Below are 18155 nucleotides of genomic sequence, written 5' to 3' on the forward strand. Positions count from 1 at the left end.
AGATATTTAACCAAGAGAAAATGTCTACAAAAAGACCTGCACAAGAACATTCATGGTAACTTTATTCATAACAGCCCCAAAACAGAAAAAGCACAGATGTTCCTCAATAGAAGAAGGGATAAACAAATAACGGTATCATACAATGGAATGCCATTACATACATACACACAGATTACTAAAGGCACAATAACACAGATGAACCTCAAAAACATTATGATGAATAAAAAAGAAACCAGTCACAGAAGAGTACATACTATATGATTCCCTTTATGTTAGGTAATATAACAAATCAAACTAAATTATAGTGGAAAGAGAATTAAAACAATGCCTTCCTTTGGAGGGTGGGGGAGGAGATTAATGTTCAAAAGGGACATGAGGAGACTTGTTGGGATATATAACTTAAGTAATGTTTTGTATCTTGATGGGGGTTTGAATTACACACTTATATACATTTGTCAGAACTCAATCTGTGCATTTCACTGTATGTAAATTTTGCCTTCAAAAACAAAATTATATTTTCATATGTATTTGGAGAAAGTCTTCAAATTACTTTGAAATTTATTTAAAAAAAAAAGATGGATTGTACTGGTGGATGGACAGAAGGAAAGACAGATGGATGTGTGGTAAAATGAGCATACTAATGTATGAACTAAAAGAATCCAGGGATGGCTTTACAGAGGTTCAGTGTAAAACTTCTTTGAAAATGTACTGTATGCTTGAAACTTCAGTAATAAAATGAAAAAATGGGAAAAAGTAAATTCGGGATTAGATCAAGCACACAATGGTACACTCAAGAGTATGGATCTCCCCCTGTAATGTCTACTTTTCAAACCCTAGGGCTCTAAGGAAATGGCTCAGGGGGTGAAAATTAGACAGGAAGGACTCTGGCCCTAAAGACACTAGAGCAGCTCTACTTGTATACACTTTATAAAGCAGCATTTCATGCAAATAGTTTGAAAGGTTCCAGTGATGCAAAGAAACACACACACACACACACACACACACACACACACACACACAGGAAATCACTGCTGAAGTTGATGACAACTTTCGCCACACAAGTATCATGGGCCTCCATGAGTGACAAAACACCTGTCTTTTCCAGGAATGGCTGTGTAAAATATGCAAAGTGGTGCCTCATACATATCCTCATAGAAATGGAATACTTAAAAAACACTGAAGATCACTGGTTTACTATCTTGACTTTCCAGATGAGAAACCTGGGTCCGATAAGGAAAGAAACTTCCAGGTGACAGGTCACCCCATAGTGTGGGGTGAACCAGGTCCAGGCTCATAAGGTGTCACCAGTCCCCTTCCTGCTCACTCTTCTGTAACACCACATCCTGCCATGATCCCCAGCACCCCTGAGGAGTCTTTAATGAGATTTTCTAGTTATTCTGGAGACAAGGTATTTGAAAAATAAGGTCTGTGCTTCATAAGACAAAATGCTTCAAAAGCAGAAAGTCCATTTTCTTCAGAGCAGCTTGTGAAAGATTATAGGCTTATTTTCTGATTTTGACATTTATTTGAAATTCAGATTCTATTGTATAACCTAATATAAGCTATGGAGATAATTAATATAAATGTGAATATCTCCAAGTGAAGTGGGAGAATGGAGGAAAAAGAACGTTCTTAAAGTTCAAGCCACTTTTCTGTGCCACTTTACAGCATTTAATTGTCTGCTATTCTCAAACACAAAATTCAAACATTAAGCTAAAATTACTCTCCTCTCTAAATCTCTATTACCTGTTCTGCACAAAGAGCGTGTGGACCTCTTTTATACATGTGTCTGAGAAGCTTGTGGGTAAACTGCTATTTAACGGAGGCCTGGAGTTCATCTTTCAGTATAGTCAAGAGGCCCCTCAATTTAATTTAACTGAGGGTGAGCTGATAACACATGTCAAACATACCCTGGTAAGCTACCAATTTTATAATCCATGCAGCCCTGGGTCTTCCTGATATTTTTCAAACATCAAAATAACAGCTTGCCTTTAAGATTTTTCACCTTTGTAGCAGAATCAAAGAAGGCTATCTCTCAAAGCTACTTATCTTTTTACTAGCCCTCTTGTCAAAGTTCTGGTAGGAGAGCAGAAGGATAATAACAATGGCATTATGATTCTCTCTTGAGTCACTAACTGGGCACTTCACATGCATTATCTCACATAGTCACCATCACAATCCAAGATTTATATTATTTTGTAGAAAAGGAAAATGAGGATCCAGTTACACACACAGAAAGGGTACTGGGAAGAATCAGAAACCCAGGTATAACCGTAAAGCCCAGTTTTTCTATCAAGTTGGAGGATGGAAAAACTTTAGTTATCCTCATCAAGACCCCTCACTCCCATCACACTGCACCCAGGGCAATGAGCAGAATTTAGCATCTGGTGCAACACATCCTCTAACCCAGATAAGGGTTTCCAGAAGATGCACTGCCTCCGTGACCACTCACTCCTCTAATGTGCTACCTCCTCCCTAAACCACCAGCTCAACTGTCAATATGTGGCCTTTCGGTGGAGCAGAAGAGGGAGGCAGAGTATATCAGGAGGACACCACAGGTTGCACAAGACATAAAGAGAAGGGTCACGGCTGCCCTGCATGTAATAAGGAGATTTGCTATGTACCCCAGGGCCCCCCTTCAAGGTAGCTGGATCTGTTACAAATCTCTGGGAGTCTCCTGTGAGGCTTACTGCATCATCTCCACGTCCCCTCTCCTGTGCAGGGATGGGACTGGAAGCAAATGCTCCCCACAGGGAACAAGGCCACAGCCACAGCCAGTCTCTCCAAAGGAAGCAGCCACAGTGGCCTTTCTGAATAATGATTCCAGACACAGATAAACTGGACCTGGAGGCCACCCACCTCCAAGTTCGCACAAGAAAACAACAACGCAGTGGCTTTTGTGAAGTTTGATGAGCCGAAATCTAGGCTAAGATCCATTTTGGTGACCACGTACCCAGAAACAACCAGTGAGAGCTCTAAAAGGAGGCACGAAGGGCAGAGCTGGCCCTTGGTGGCAGCAAAGAAGGCTGAGGGTGCTTCAGAACAGGGCAACACTCGTTCTTAGCCATCATCATACACACGGACCACTGTGACATTTTAGTTTGAGAGCTAATAAACAATTTCTCTCCTTTAAAGGGACAGGAGAGCTCACTTTAAATTTGGAAACTCTGAAAGGGTAAAACTGATACCACAGTCTTAAGAGGACAGGAAGGAGAGTCTGTAGGTTGGATGACTGAAGAGACAAAGGTCCTTTCCCAGCTCTCAGATATCCCCCAGCAGGGTCGATAATACCGGGTAGCCCATTTCACCCCTTCCCTGTCAGGAGCCTGCCAACAGCCCTGTGCATCGTAGGTCCTAACACCCAGCTTCTCTGTGGTTCTTCTTTTCCACTTTTGTCTCCATTTCCTTACGTGGTCCTCTTTATTTTTATACCATATCATAAGTTTATATCCTGCTTGTAAGTGGCCTTCAATTATTTAAGAGAAAGGTAAGAAATAAATCACAGTAATTCTTACTTTCTTCTCCATACAGGGCTGAAGAAAAGAAGATAAAGTTGTTCAAATTATATCTAAATAAGAATGCTCAGTTTCTGTGTAAGGATCTGAATTAGTTTAAGCAGAATCACATTAACCACATTGGAAACAATCTTAAAGATCATAAAGACTAACTTGGTCATCTTGCAGAAGAGAAAACGCCCCAGGAGACACTCAACCTAACGAAGGTTGCAATGTTATTTGTAGGCATGCCACAACTTTACAGCATGATGTGCATGCAACCGACGCTTTCAAATGTTGAAAGAGGACATATTCAAACCATGTCTCTCGAGCCATGTATTAGCTGACAGACACACACATGCCACTACAGCAGTTACACTTTGCCAAGCAACGTTTACTTGTGCAATTAAAGATCGTGTAACATTTACTTATTTTCTGAAAATGAGTGGAAATGGAAAAATATAAGTGCTGATACTAACAATACAAGTGAAACAAAGATGGACATAATTAAGGGTATGAAATTGACGGCTCGCCATCCACTGACCAGTTAAAGGACATAAGTTGTTCCATTCAGCATGCAAAGGTAACAGGGAGCAAAGTATAGACATCCCCAATACCAAGACCACAATGTCTAAATAGAGTCCTAGCGATGAGAGCAAGTGATAGAAAATTTTTAAAAGATGACAAAAATCTTAAATGAAAACTAGCATCAAAAGAACATTCCAGTAACTCAAATACAGAACAGGGGAGTTCAAATGTCTGTTTACCAGGTATACACCTTACTACACAATCAGGGTAACCAGTTCCTTATTAAAAAGAAAAAAGGACACTGGGGAGCCTGGGTGGCTCAGTCAGTTCAGCGTCTGACTTCAGCTCAGATCATGATCTCACAGTTCATGAGTTCAAGGCCCGCATCAGGCCTTGTGCTGACAGCTCAGAACCTGGAGCCTGTATCAGATTCTGTCTCCCTCTCTCCCTGCACCTGCCCCATTCATGCTCTGTCTCTCTCTTTCTCTCTCAAAAACAGACATTAAAAAAAAAAAAAATGAAGAGAAAGTTTATTAATAAGCCACAACAACTGTGTACCAGAAGTATTTAGGTATAATAATTTTGTCTCTTTCTATGAGAAAGAAATAGTAATAAAAAATTAGCTCACAATATACCTCATTAGAGATAAATTTAAAGAGAAGCCAATCCTGAGGCCAAACTATGTATAGGAACAGGTCTATAACTCTGGGATACATAAAAGAAAATTTCTGCATATATTATATCTAAGTCAGTGATTCTTAACTGAGCGGCTGGCAGGGGGAGGATTTTGACCCTCTTGTCCCTCAAATTTTTGGTTATCACAGCACAGGAGGAAGGGCTACTGGCATCTAGTGAGTAAGAGCAAAGGATGCCACTAAACATCCCACAGAGCACAGGACAGCTTCCACAACAAAGAACTATCTGTTCCAAAATGTCATGCTGCAGAGGTTGGGAAATCCTGGTCTTTCTGTGTCTGTGTCTGTTCTGATTCCGAATCTCCCATTCTCTCTGCCCCTCCCCCACGTGTACTGTCTCTCCCTCTCAAAAATAAACAAACATTAAAAAAAAATTTTTTTTAAAAGATAAAAGGACAAGATAGCATTAAAGTCAACATCACGGGTTTCTGTTCTACCCCTTACAAAACCACCAGTGATATAGTCCTTACCTCTATTAGTACTAACAGTGTATTTCACTGATATGGACAGTACTATTACTGACAGAAGCAAAATCTGAGCTACAAAATTGCAGTTTGTAAAACTGTCAATATTTCAGCTTACTACACGTTTAATGCTCTAGAAATACATGTACATTGTAATAAGAGTTGGCATAAAAACACACATTTATCTTTTACTTCTCTGAGAACATAAAACTACATGTTCAACTTCTACACACGAAAGTTTTAAAAACTTTTTGAGGAGTACATTGTGAAGTAAAGTGGATGGCAGCCCGTAGTGGCAGAGAAAACACTAGAACCCAGTCTCTTGAAGAGTATGTCTTTTACATTTCTTTTGCTAGGCTTCTCTCCCATGACTAGATTGCACTGGCTTTGTGACATCTTCTCTGGCTATGCACAAACTCTTGTTTATTGTTCATGGTTATTGGCAGAGAATTCCAAGATCTGCAGGATAGAGATAAACAAAGAACCTACCAAGTGGATGTTCTTCCACTCTATTCTTAACCCATGAAAAAATGTGGTCAAAGGCAATTCACATTTACTTTCAGTTCTTTTTTTAAATAAAGTACATCCAAGGAAATTAGTACTAGATCATAAGCAAAAATTCAGGGGCTAGAGAAGGAAATGAATAAAACCACAAAAACCACTCCAACTCTCTGCCTTGCATACAAGCTCCTAGCTGTGGGGCACCTGGGTGGCTCAGTTGGTTAAGTGTCTAACTTTGGCTCAGGTCATGATCTCATGGTTTGTGAGTTCGAGCCTCTCATTGGACTCTCTGCACTGACAGTGTGGAGCCTGCCTGAGATGGATTCATTCATTCTCTCTCTCTCTGTCTCTCTCTCTCTGCCCCTCTCCCACTTGCACTCTCTCTCTCTGTCAAAATAAATAAACCTTAAAAAATAAATAAATAAATAAATAAATAAATAAATAAATAAATAAATAAGCAAGCAAGCAAGCCTGCCCCTAGCTACAAGACAGAAGGCAAAGAAGTAGGAAGATGCAATTGTTCCTCCAGGAAAAGGCACTCAGGATTACCAGGATTGCAAGATAGCCAGAGAATGACTATCTAGATTTCCACTCATGTGTAATGATTTGGTTAAATAAATAAAGTAAAAACAGTAATATCATAGAGAGTGATAACAAGGCTAACAGTAGAAAGTAAAAGTAAAAAGTTTCAGTGCCTAGAAGGTAGACTTTTCTACTATTTTCTTCTAATGAGCTATTTAGGCCTTTATTCACATAGTTCTTCAAATTTCTATATTTTCTATCATTTAAAAAGTCCCTCTCGGGGCACCTGGGGAGCTCAGTCAGTTGAATGTCTGACTCTGTTTCAGCTCAGGTCATGATCCCAGGGTCATGGGATCAAGTCCCCCATCAGGCTCCACACTCCACTGGGCTCCATGCTGAATGTGGAACCTGCTTAATTTTCTCTCTCTCCCTCCCTCTGTCCCTCTCCCACTCATGCACATGCACTCTGGCTCTCTCTCTGAAATTAAAAAAAAAAAAAAAGTCCTTCTCTTGACCCTATCTTCCTCTCCAGCTACTATCTCATTAACCTCCACTCTTTTACCACAAAACACCTCCAAAGTGTTATATACCAATGTCCTCTAATTCCTCTGCTCCATGCTCTAGACTCAGCCCAAGGAGGCGTTTATTCCACCACCATAATTGCTGCTGTCCAGGCCATCAGTGACCCCCGCATTAGTAACCCCAACAGCTGGTGCTTGGTGTGCATCCTTCTTGAACAATCAGCAGCATTTGACAAACTTGCTCCCTTCTTTTTCTTAAAACATTCTCATCTTAGGGTTCAGCTCACCACCTGGCCTTCTCTTCTCTCACTAGCTCTTCCTTACTGGTCATGTGCTTATTCCTGCTCCTCACCCAACTGGGAACACTGATGAGCCCCAGGGCTCAGTCCTCAAGTCACGCCTCTTGCACTACACTCACTTCCTAGGTGACGTGGTCCATCTCACAATTTTAAATGTCACCTGTAAACTGAAACTTCTCTAGCTAAATCCTCCTCCCCTAAACTCCAAACCTACTAACCTACTGCCTACTCAGAATCTCTACATGGATGTCCAATAGCCATTTCCAACCTATTACAACCAACGCTAAGCTTCTGATTTTGCACTCCCCCCTCTAATTTGCTCTTCTTCACATCATCCTCCTAGCGGATCAAGTCAGAAACTCTGGAGTCACCTGTGATTTCTGTTTGTCATGCTTCATATTGAATCCATAAACAAATTTTGTTAGCTCTACCTTTAAAACATATGTTGATTCCAACTTTCTTACTTATCTCCACTGTTACCACCCCAAACTAAGCCACCAAGAACTCTCACTTGAAATTTGACACTTGTTTCCGGTTTCCATCCTTACTCCTCTACAGCCTACTTTTCACACAGTTGAAAGAGTAATCCTTTAAAATTTTTCCGTATCCTCAGCTCCAAAATCTCTGCCCAACATAAGATGACCCGAATCACCCATATCCTTATATAATCCTCTCCCTTTGACTATGAGAAGAACTTGCATATATGAAGGCTATCAGTTCCATGACACTGTTGTGTTTACATGTCAAATGTGAAAGGGTTTTGCAGACACAGTTATGACTCCTAATGAGTTGACTTTGAGTTTATCACAGGGGTGACTATTCTAAGTGGGTCCAGCCCAATCAAGGGATTCCTTTCCAAAAGGGCTTAGGTATCACAGAGGCACAGAGACTGGAAGCATTAAAGATCTTCCTACTGGCCTTAAAAAATAAAGAGCTACAGGGGCGCCTGGGTGGCTCAGTCGGTTAAGCGTCCAACTTAGGCTCTCACAGTCCTTGAGTTCGAGCCCTGCATCAGGCTCTGTGCTGACAGCTCGCAGCCTGGAGCCTGCTTCGGATTCTGTGTCTCCCTCTCTCTCTGCCCCTCCCCTGCTCATGCTCTGACTCTGTCTCAAAAATAAATAAAAACATTAAAAAAAATTTTTTTTAATAAAAAAATAAAAAAGAGCTATAATGTGAATTATCTATGGAGGGAGCTTGGTGGCAGGGTACTTACTGTGGGAGACCTCTAGAAGCTAAGGGTCACCATAATGTGAATTCTGCCAGAAACCATATCAGTGTGGATGAAGACCCCAAGTTCCAGATGAGAATGCAACTCAACTAACATATTGATTTCAGCCTGGAAAGACCATGAAGAAAAAACCCACCTGAGCTGTGGCTAGACTTTCTTACCTACAGAAACTGAGATAATAAATGGGTGCTGATTTAAGCCACTAAGTTTGTGTTAAATACTATGTACCAAGAAGGTATATATTCAATAAACACTGTTGAACAAATCATTTCTCATTCATTTATATGCTTTGAATTAATAAAAGCCACACATATCAAGCTTCCTAATACAAGTGAAATTCCTAATAATCTGACTAAAGGCTACTTTATCACCAATTCACAGGATTTGATATCCTAAAAAAATAAGGCGGCAAAAAAGAGGCACAATCATTTCAATCAAATAGTATATGATGGTAAAAATCAAATTCCAAAAGAAAATTAAAAAAAAGAATTAGTGGGGCGCCTGGGTGGCGCAGTCGGTTAAGCGTCCGACTTCAGCCAGGTCACGATCTCGCGGTCCGTGAGTTCGAGCCCCGCGTCGGGCTCTGGGCTGATGGCTCAGAGCCTGGAGCCTGTTTCCGATTCTGTGTCTCCCTCTCTCTCTGCCCCTCCCCCGTTCATGCTCTGTCTCTCTCTGTCCCCAAAATAAATAAACGTTGAAAAAAAAAATTAAAAAAAAAAAAAAAAAAGAATTAGGGCTTTTTCATTTTACTTTCCTATTGTATTCTTAATGTTCTAAATAAACAACTGCATCACAAATGCTATGAGAATTGATTAAAAAAGAAGTATCAGCACAGATAATTTTGCCAGATGTGATGTGATGGCTAAATAACAGGGGAAAACTTCCCTAATGTATTTTTAGAATTTTCTAAATATTTAGTTTGCCTTTGTTCAAATAATTCTTTTACTTTGGGGTACCTAAAATACAATTCTGGACACAGGTTAAATGTTTGAAGACAGAAATAAAGTCCACCAAAAAATAAAAATGAATTTCTGGATGTCAGTATAGAAGACACTCAAGGCAGGAATCGGAAAATAAAAAGGGATACCATCGCAATCCCATGGGTTGTGGGAACACCACGCTGGAAGAGAGCCAAACTCCACCCACGAGCTCCCTGGAAAGTTCTCACAGCTTCCCTCAAAACTTCTCTCCCAGGATATACAATCACAGGACATGCAATCTGTATGTACAGCCAGAGAGCAGGCAAACAAAATTGGAATGACATGCCCACAGGAAATTCACTCCAAAAAACATTTCTGTCTCCATTTTGTCTCCTCTTTTTCTCCTCAGCCACCATGCAGGTAATTCCTCCTCTACCGACATACAATTAATCCACACCATTGACAGCCTCCAGACAGGAAAGACAGAAGATGGCACAGCCTTGACCTGAAATGACACGCAGCTTCCCAGGAAAGACCCCAATACCCCCGACAAGGGAGGTTTCACGTAGCCATTCCCAAGACCCACTATCATCTTTCTGTTAAGGATATGGTACTATTGCTTCCCTAGTAATTTCTAATATTAGGAAATGTACGTGAAACATGATTTGTGAAACACCAAATTCCTGACTTTGACTTTCAAGGAAAATAGCTTAAAATTAAATGGATTCGTTTATTAACATAAGAATCATGAGGATTAGGGGTGTCTGGTTGGCTCAGTCAGTGAAGCATGTGACTCTTGAATTGGGGATTGTAAATTCAAGTCCCATGTTGGGTATAGAGATTACTTAAAAATAAAATTATGGGGATCAGAGGAGAAAAGGGAGAATTCCTGTGAAGCATTCTGAAGACTTAGGAATAAAATAAAATAAAATAATACAAAAAACAAAAACAAAAAACCACCCACATTGCTGGTAGGATTAACTTTTTACCCAAAGCAGACCTTAGTATTTGCTCTTTGATCTAATAAAATATAATCAATGAGTTTGGAATATTTCTAGGATATGCAGTCATTCTCCTGGGACATATGCCACTGTTCCACATCAAACATCTATCAGATGCCCTTTTTCCTGGGCATCTGATAGAAGCAAGGTCATATGAAAAGACATCTCATAGGTGACTAGTTTTACAAGGGCAAGATAGTTTATCACAGAGTGAGGTCTCATCAATAAATAGCAAAACTGATTCAACATAGGCATTTGGTTACTGTAATGATTAAATGTGGAAAAAAAAAAAAAAGGTGCCTGGGTGGCTCAGTTGGTTGAGCATCTGACTCTTGATTTCGGGTCACAGTTCCTGAGTTTGAGCTCCACATCAGGCTCTTCACTGACATTGCGGGGCCTGCTTGGGATTCTCTCTCTCTCTCTCTCTCTCTCTGACTCTCCCCTGCTCATGCTCTCTCTTGCAAAATAAATAATCTTAAAAAAAAATCTTTAGTTTCCATTCATTTTTATAATAGCAACATATGAAGCCCAAGAAAGAATTTATGTATTATAACTTACATGCCATGAACATTGTTAAAATAGTATGTTTGAGAAAATATATATATTCAGGAAAGAACAGTAAACAAGCAGGTATCATGATCATTATTAATAGAGTATTTTTGAGAAAAACAGAATATATAGAAAAGGCTAGCAAATCTGGGAAGTATGTAGGAAATTTACAAGAAGCATGTTCCAGAGCACTGAGCATGAAAATATAGACAGCTCCCACTCATTCTTCAACAAACAGGGGCAGTGCCAAGCACTGGGGATTTCTGGGAAATGTGACCTAGCCATGAAGCACTGTGGCAAACTATAGACAAATGCAGAGAAAGCGGGCTAGAGTGCTAAATACCATAAACATTACCATACAGTGCCCTGGGACTCCAGTAACTATTGGCAGAGATGATCAGAAAAAGCCCACTTTGGGGCACCTGGGTGGCGCAGTCGGTTAGGCGTCCGACTTCAGCCAGGTCACGATCTCGCCGTCCGTGGGTTCGAGCCCCGCGTCGGGCTCTGGGCTGATGGCTCGGAGCCTGGAGCCTGTTTCCGATTCTGTGTCTCCCTCTCTCTCTGCCCCTCCCCTGTTCATGCTCTGTCTCTCTCTGTCCCAAAAATAAATAAACATCGAAAAAAAAAAAATTAAAAAAAAAAAAGAAAAAGCCCACTCAAAGATGTAAACTTCTGAGAATTCCTGCCATCTGGACAGGATTAGGACCTGTGTAATGGAATGCAACATCTTGAACACTGGGAAAGGCAAGTCACTGCTGCAGAAACATCCAGGGAACAGTACCCACCAGTTCTGTGTGGATTCTATGCAGAACCTTGGGACAAGTGACAAGCTATGCAAAAGACAGCTGACGAGAAAAGAAAGACACATTTTAAAGGTACACCAGGTAGACTGTAAACACACCAAAGCAAATCTAGCAAGTAGCTTTAGCTTCCTGGGAATGGAGACAATTCATGAGATAGAAAACAGCACAACGTGAAAATAAGTTAATTAGTAAAAAAGTTGTTTGCATACTACAAAAAAAAAAAAAAAAAAGGAAAGATAATTCTGCTGAGTCTCTAATGAAAACATTGAAACTTTTATTTTTTCTATACAATCAATATAGAAAACAATTATCCATAAAAGTTATGAAAACAATTATCCATAAAAGTTGGATTTTCCTTTGGAACCAATGAGGTCATATTACTTTCAGACTCTGAATTTTTCCTTCCCAATATCATCAAGTTCCCACCTAGACACATAAAAAGAATAAAAATATACAATAATTTATTTAAATATCTGCTTTAAATAAATTTTCAAAGCAATTTTTAAATAAATTTTGTCTAAAATTATAATTCTTGGAGTGCTTGGATGGCCCAGTTGGTTATGCATCTGGCTCTTAGTTTCAGCTCAGGTCATGATCTCATGGTTTGTAAGTTTGAGCCCAGCATAGGGCTTCACACTGACAAGGCAGAGCATGCTTGGGATTCTCTCTCTCTCTCTGCCTCTCTCCAACCCTCCCCAGACCTCTCTCTTTCTCTCCCTCAGAATAAATAAATAAACTTTAAAAAAATAAAGAAATAAAATAAAATTATAACTGTTCCTCTGAAAATATGAACAGATTTCATTGATTAATTACCAAGGAAATGTGACAACTTTCCAAAAACCTTTCTTCTTGGTGGAAAGCACCCTACAGTCTCTAGGTAAGTTATAAAATCATTTATAACAGGGTAAATACTTTACAACCAATCATTTTTTTTTTCATTTTAGGACTTTAGCCAATGTGAGAACATAAACCAGAAGGTAATGGAACATAACTTCCGGAAGGAAGAAACCAAAGTATTATTGGCCACACATAACTGTCTCTCTAGAAATCTCAAATGAATTGACAAACTATTAGAACAAATAACAGGATGCTCAAGGGAATAAATGTAAAATTCCTAAAAAGCAATAGTATTTTTCAATCCCAACAATAACCAACAAGAAATACAGTTATAATGAAAACAAAATATTTTATAATAACTAAGTAGCCCCCCCCGCCTTATAAACAGTTTCATTTTCCACGGTTCTGGTTACCCTCAGTCAACCATGGCCCAGGAGATGATCCTCCTTCTGACATATTTTCAGAAGGTCAGTAGTAGCCGAACACAACATCACAAGCATACATCATTCACCTTTCTTCATCTCTTCACACAAGCATTTTATCACCTCACATCATCACAAGAAGAGTAACTACAGGACAGTAAGAAATTCTGAGAGAGAGATACCACATTCACATAACTTTTATTACAGCATAATGTTATAATTGTTCTATTTTATTATCATTGTTAATCTCTCCCTGTGTCTAATTTGTAAACTTTATCATAGGTATGTATATATAGGAAAAACACAGGATACATAGAGTTCAATACATTCTATGGTTTCAGGTGCCTGCTAGGGGTCTTAGACCAAATTCCCCAGAACTAGGGGAGGAACTACTGCATATAAAAAGGCCTATATGAGGGGCGCCTGGGTGGCGCAGTCGGTTAAGCGTCCGACTTCAGCCAGGTCACGATCTCGCGGTCCGGGAGTTCGAGCCCCGCTTCGGGCTCTGGGCTGATGGCTCAGAGCCTGGAGCCTGTTTCCGATTCTGTGTCTCCCTCTCTCTCTGCCCCTCCCCCGTTCATGCTCTGTCTCTCTCTGTCCCAAAAATAAATAAACGTTGAAAAAAAAAAATTAAAAAAAAAAAAGGCCTATATGAAGCAAAATACAAAAATTTACCAAAAGCCATGAAAGAAAATCAGAATAAATAGAAAGAGATATATGTTGAATGGGAAGATTGAATAATACAAAAATGCCAGCTCTATCCAAATTATTTTGATGTAATTTCTAACGGCAATTTCTCCGGGGTGTGAGGGGAAAGTTAAGAGGACTTGAGGGGCACCCGGGTAGCTTAGTCGGTTGGGTGTCCGACTTCAGCTCAGGTCATGATCTCACACAGTTCGTGGGTTTGAGCCCCGCATCCGGCTCTGTGCTGACAGCTCAGAGCCTGAAGCCTGCTTCGGATTCCGTGTTTCCCTCTCTCTGCCCCTTCCCAGCTCATGCTCAGTCTCTCTCTGTCTCTCAAAAATGAATTAACATTAAAAAAAAAAAAATTTAAAAAGAGGTCTTGAAACACCACCTAAGTTCATTTGAAAAATTAAACAAGTGACAGAAGCTAGCAATTTTTTGAAAAATAAGTAAGAAAAAAGGAACAATGAAAACTCGCAAGAGGGGCACCTGAGTGGCTCAGTCAGCTGAGCATCTGACTCTTGATTTCGGCTCAGGTCATGATCTTGTGGTTCATGGGATTGAGCCCCACACTGGGCTCTGTGCTGGCAGCACAGAGCCTGCTTGGGATTCTCTCTCTCTGCCCCTCCCCTGCTCATGCTCTCTCTCAAAATAAATAAACATTTTTTTTTTAAATGGCAAAAGACCTGACATAGCAAACAGATTCTGAGGAATTTTAAAATTTAATATAGATCCTCACAAATCAATGTAGAAACAAATTCCATAAGACATAGTGTTAAGAAACGGACTATTTGGGAGAAAAATGAACTCATCTTCACATCATATGCCAAGACAGACTTTGTTTTTAAACATAGAAACAAAAGAAAACAAACAAAAACAGAAGAAATATTGGTAATTTTTTAACTGATCTGGGGTTAAGAATGACTGTTATACAAAAGAAGTAAATGAAATAAATGAATGGAAGACACATAAGTTTGACCATATGAAAATTTAAGACTGCTGATGTTTGTAACCATCAGAAAATTTGAAAGTTTAAAAAAGAAAATGGGGAAAATCTCTGCAGTGAATGACACAGCCAGCCACTATTTACTAGGGCTCTGGGACAGAATGTCAGCTCTTTGAAATGCTGATGGTCTTTTCAACATTCTATGCCATATAAATAGTTGTTTACATTATTTTAAATATAGATCTGGAAAACAAAAGCATACATTTTATTTCAAAAACAAATCTGGGCTTTTGAAAATAGCTTATTTGCCCATAGAGTTATGAGTTCCCACATATGTGAAGAAATATCTTTGATCCTAGGAAGAGCTTGAAAAGACTCAGCTTTCAGTTACACTGGTATGAAGTAAAGTCTCTGAGACTTTTAAAAAACCATCAGCCTTCCATGTCTTTGTTCTTCCAGAGAAAAAACTGTCTTATTTTAAAACTCTAGAATGATATATTTAGAACTAAGATTTTTTTCCTCCACTCTGAGCTTTCTTACAAAAAGCAACCTTACCTTTTAGTCTGTTTTAATCCCAAAGGAGACAGTATCTGAAAAATAAAAATAAAACACAATCGGAAAAAACAGTTGAAAATTAATGGTTCAAATACATTCAAGCCTCTGTAACTTTTCATATTAAGTCATACCAGAGCTCTGTGCAGAAGAAATAGGTGCAGTGTTTCTCCAAGTTTGCACTAGTGGGGGGTAGCACCTCTGAGGTACAGCATAGTGTGAACAATAAAATCTCGTCCCTCTTGTCTCTGTAAAACGTAAAATGCCTGCCCCAAGGCTATAAAAAGAATGGACTTGAATGCACAAATATCCACTATCTACTAGGCTTGTTGTACACATAAGCACTAATGCTTACTATTTGACAGTACAACTAAATAAAAACAAGGTTATTGTTTGCATATCAAATGTTAATTTGTTTTACTTTCTACTTTGATAAATATTACGTTCTCTAATTACATACAATTTCTCCCAAACTTAACCTGTAGAAGTAATAGTGAAAAACTCATTCATGATATTTCTACACAATGAATCACATGATGTAATTTTATTTCACCTAATAGCATTGGTAAAGTAATTTTTTTCTCCATTGCTAAAGTATTTTTAAAAAGGATTTACATTATAATCACTAATTGTTCATAACATGTTTAGTTTTACCTAAGAATATTTGCTCGGAAGAAACAGTTTGAAATCTTTTATCTGAATGATATCTGTGCATTTAATTAAATTAATTCTAAATTTCAATACTGGTCAAAAAATAACATCAGTATGTAAGACACAAAGAAAAAAAAAAACACATTTATAAATAGAGTCTAGCAAACCAGAAAGCTTCAACACTCTTAAGAAGAAATGTCAACACAAAACACCTGCACATGATTATCCTGCTGGTTAACTATGGATCTTTCTCTGGCATCTGTTGATTTGTCATTCCTACTTGCCCTCTATACAGTTTCTAGGAGAGTACTTGTTTCCCTTTCTGGCCTAGGTTATAACAAAGGATAAGATGGGGGCAGAATTGAAATGGAAATGGAACTTATAAACGTATGAGTCACTTAAAGCAGCAAAAACCCATGAAGTGAGGACACTGATTTGGAAGTAGCAATTTTGGACAAATACGTCTTACTAGAGTACAGTCCCATATGCCAGGGAACCACTGTCCTCACAGGTCAAATGGCAACAAATGGTCACATGACTTAGAAACCAAATTTAGGTCCATCGACTTCAGAGAAATCATTACATCATCATAAAAATCATAAAAGAGCAATATCAGACCCTAATCCTAATATACAGATAGATGGCAAAGGACAAGGGTTCCATATTACCACAGGATAAGCATGGCTTAACAGAAGACCATGGAAGGGGGGAAAAGAAAAAAGTTACAGAGAAGAAAGGAGGCAAACCATAAGAGACTCTTAAATACAGAGAACAAACTGAGGGTTGATGGGGGTGGAGAGGGGAAAGTGGGTGATGAGCATTGAGGAGGGCACCTGCAGGGATGAGCACTGAGTGTTGTATGGAAACCAATTTGATAATAAATTATATAAAAAATAAATAAATATAAATAAATAAATAATAAAATAAAAAATCACCATCCATGAAATCAAAGAGTTTAAAATATATGAAGCTGGAACATCACAGTATTCACAGTGAAACACAGAAATACGCTTATAAAAGAACACATGATTAACAGGAGAAGAGCCATCAGGTCCTGCAGATGTACATGACGAGGAACAGCAAATGCAGACAATGCCTGGTAATGCATTCATGGAAGAGGTGAGACTCCGACTGGTTATTCCATAATAAGTTCAGACAGCCAAAAACGTATAGAGAAAAGGCAGCAGATGGTATACATACAAGAAAAGTCAAATCAGAGTTCAAAGTTACAACAAATACTTAATGTTGTATGCTACTGGTCTAATATCTGGCTAGGGATTGCTCGAAATACCAACAGGCCAGTCAGACACGGGAAGCCAAGCAAAAGCCAAACAGCAGTTATACAAGTAACATTGGCCGAAAACAACTTCTAAAATTCAACAATAAATGGAGACCAGCAATTAAGAAAGGTTCCAGGTGATTATATCCTTTAAACAAGGTTCAAAACCTAGTGAGGCAGGACTTTCCTTACACATTTTATAGATTTCACTATAGGACTCTCTTGAAAATATCTTAATATGATCATGTTGATCAAAAATAAAAAAAGTAAATCAAACCTGATGCTATAACTTCATCACTCTGTGTTTTATAGTCTTGCTGATAACTACAATTCAGTCATTTCAAATCAGCAGCAAACTCCAGCAAAAACAGGGGTTTTGAAAGTAAAAGTCCTGGGTTCAAATCTACACCCACCTTAACTAGCAAGTCATTTATAATATCACAAAACCTCATCTGAAAAATGGTAATCAATGCTATGAAATGAGATCTATATATCTGTATGGGTATAGATGATATTTAAACATACACACACACAAACACACACACACAGAATCTACACATAGAATCTAGCTGGGTGTCTCACACACAATGAGTGAGCTTTACACGCGTTTCTTTTTCTTATCTTCTTGCCTATTTCAAGTAAAACCAAAATATATAGAACCACTTAAATACTGACTGCTCCTAAGCACATCTTTTAGTTTCCTCTAATTTCACTGACATAATTCCATGAAAGCAGTAAAAAAAAAGTAATGGTGATAAAGAATATCCAGATAATTCAAAAAGAAGAATGGTACATTTTAGAAATTACCAATACAAAAAGAAAGCATTCTGAATAAATCCAAGGTCATATAAAAAAGTCAGTATTAGCATAACATTCTTGATTTGATCTATAAACCTAAGAATTATTCATTTTGCTAAATAAAAGCAAATTCCTAGTATCTGTTTTTTTATAGTCCTTAATACTGAACCAATATGTTTTTAATGTAATTCATCCATTGTCTAAGTCTAATCATCTTCCCACATGAGCATTCACCCCACTTGCCCTTCCCATAGTCTCATAACTGCACTGGCACAATATCATGGGTAATATACTGACGAACAGTGTTGAAACCATGTGATATTGACCTTGTTTTCTCCATTTCCTCTGATTCGAAAATAGCTTATACCCTACATAACACAGGTATATACCTCTGGGTGCATTAAAAGTAAGGATCTCTGAGAAAGCAGGGTTTTAAATAAAGCCACTTAAGTTAATCTGAG

The 18155-nt window shown here is 38.7% G+C and overlaps 1 protein-coding gene across 35 annotated transcripts in view; it reads right to left on the reverse strand.

Annotated features, from left to right (window-relative positions):
- The window catches only part of FARS2 (phenylalanyl-tRNA synthetase 2, mitochondrial), a 623580-nt gene that overhangs the window by 513436 nt on the left and 91989 nt on the right, over nt 1-18155 (reverse strand). For 30 of the 35 annotated variants that reach the window (XR_006717077.1, XM_045497529.1, XM_045497536.1 and 27 more), the window contains one exon: nt 14970-15004. The exons of 3 other annotated variants lie outside the window; for them this stretch is intronic. The gene's annotated coding sequence lies outside the window, so the exon portion shown is untranslated. Of the gene's footprint in view, nt 1-14969; nt 15005-15100; nt 15345-18155 lie in introns of those variants that run through there. 2 more of the 35 variants (XM_045497515.1, XM_045497516.1) reach the window with 1 other exon arrangement.

The sequence above is a fragment of the Leopardus geoffroyi genome, chromosome B2 (genome assembly GCF_018350155.1).
Source record: "Leopardus geoffroyi isolate Oge1 chromosome B2, O.geoffroyi_Oge1_pat1.0, whole genome shotgun sequence".
NCBI classification, from domain to species: Eukaryota; Metazoa; Chordata; class Mammalia; order Carnivora; family Felidae; genus Leopardus; species Leopardus geoffroyi.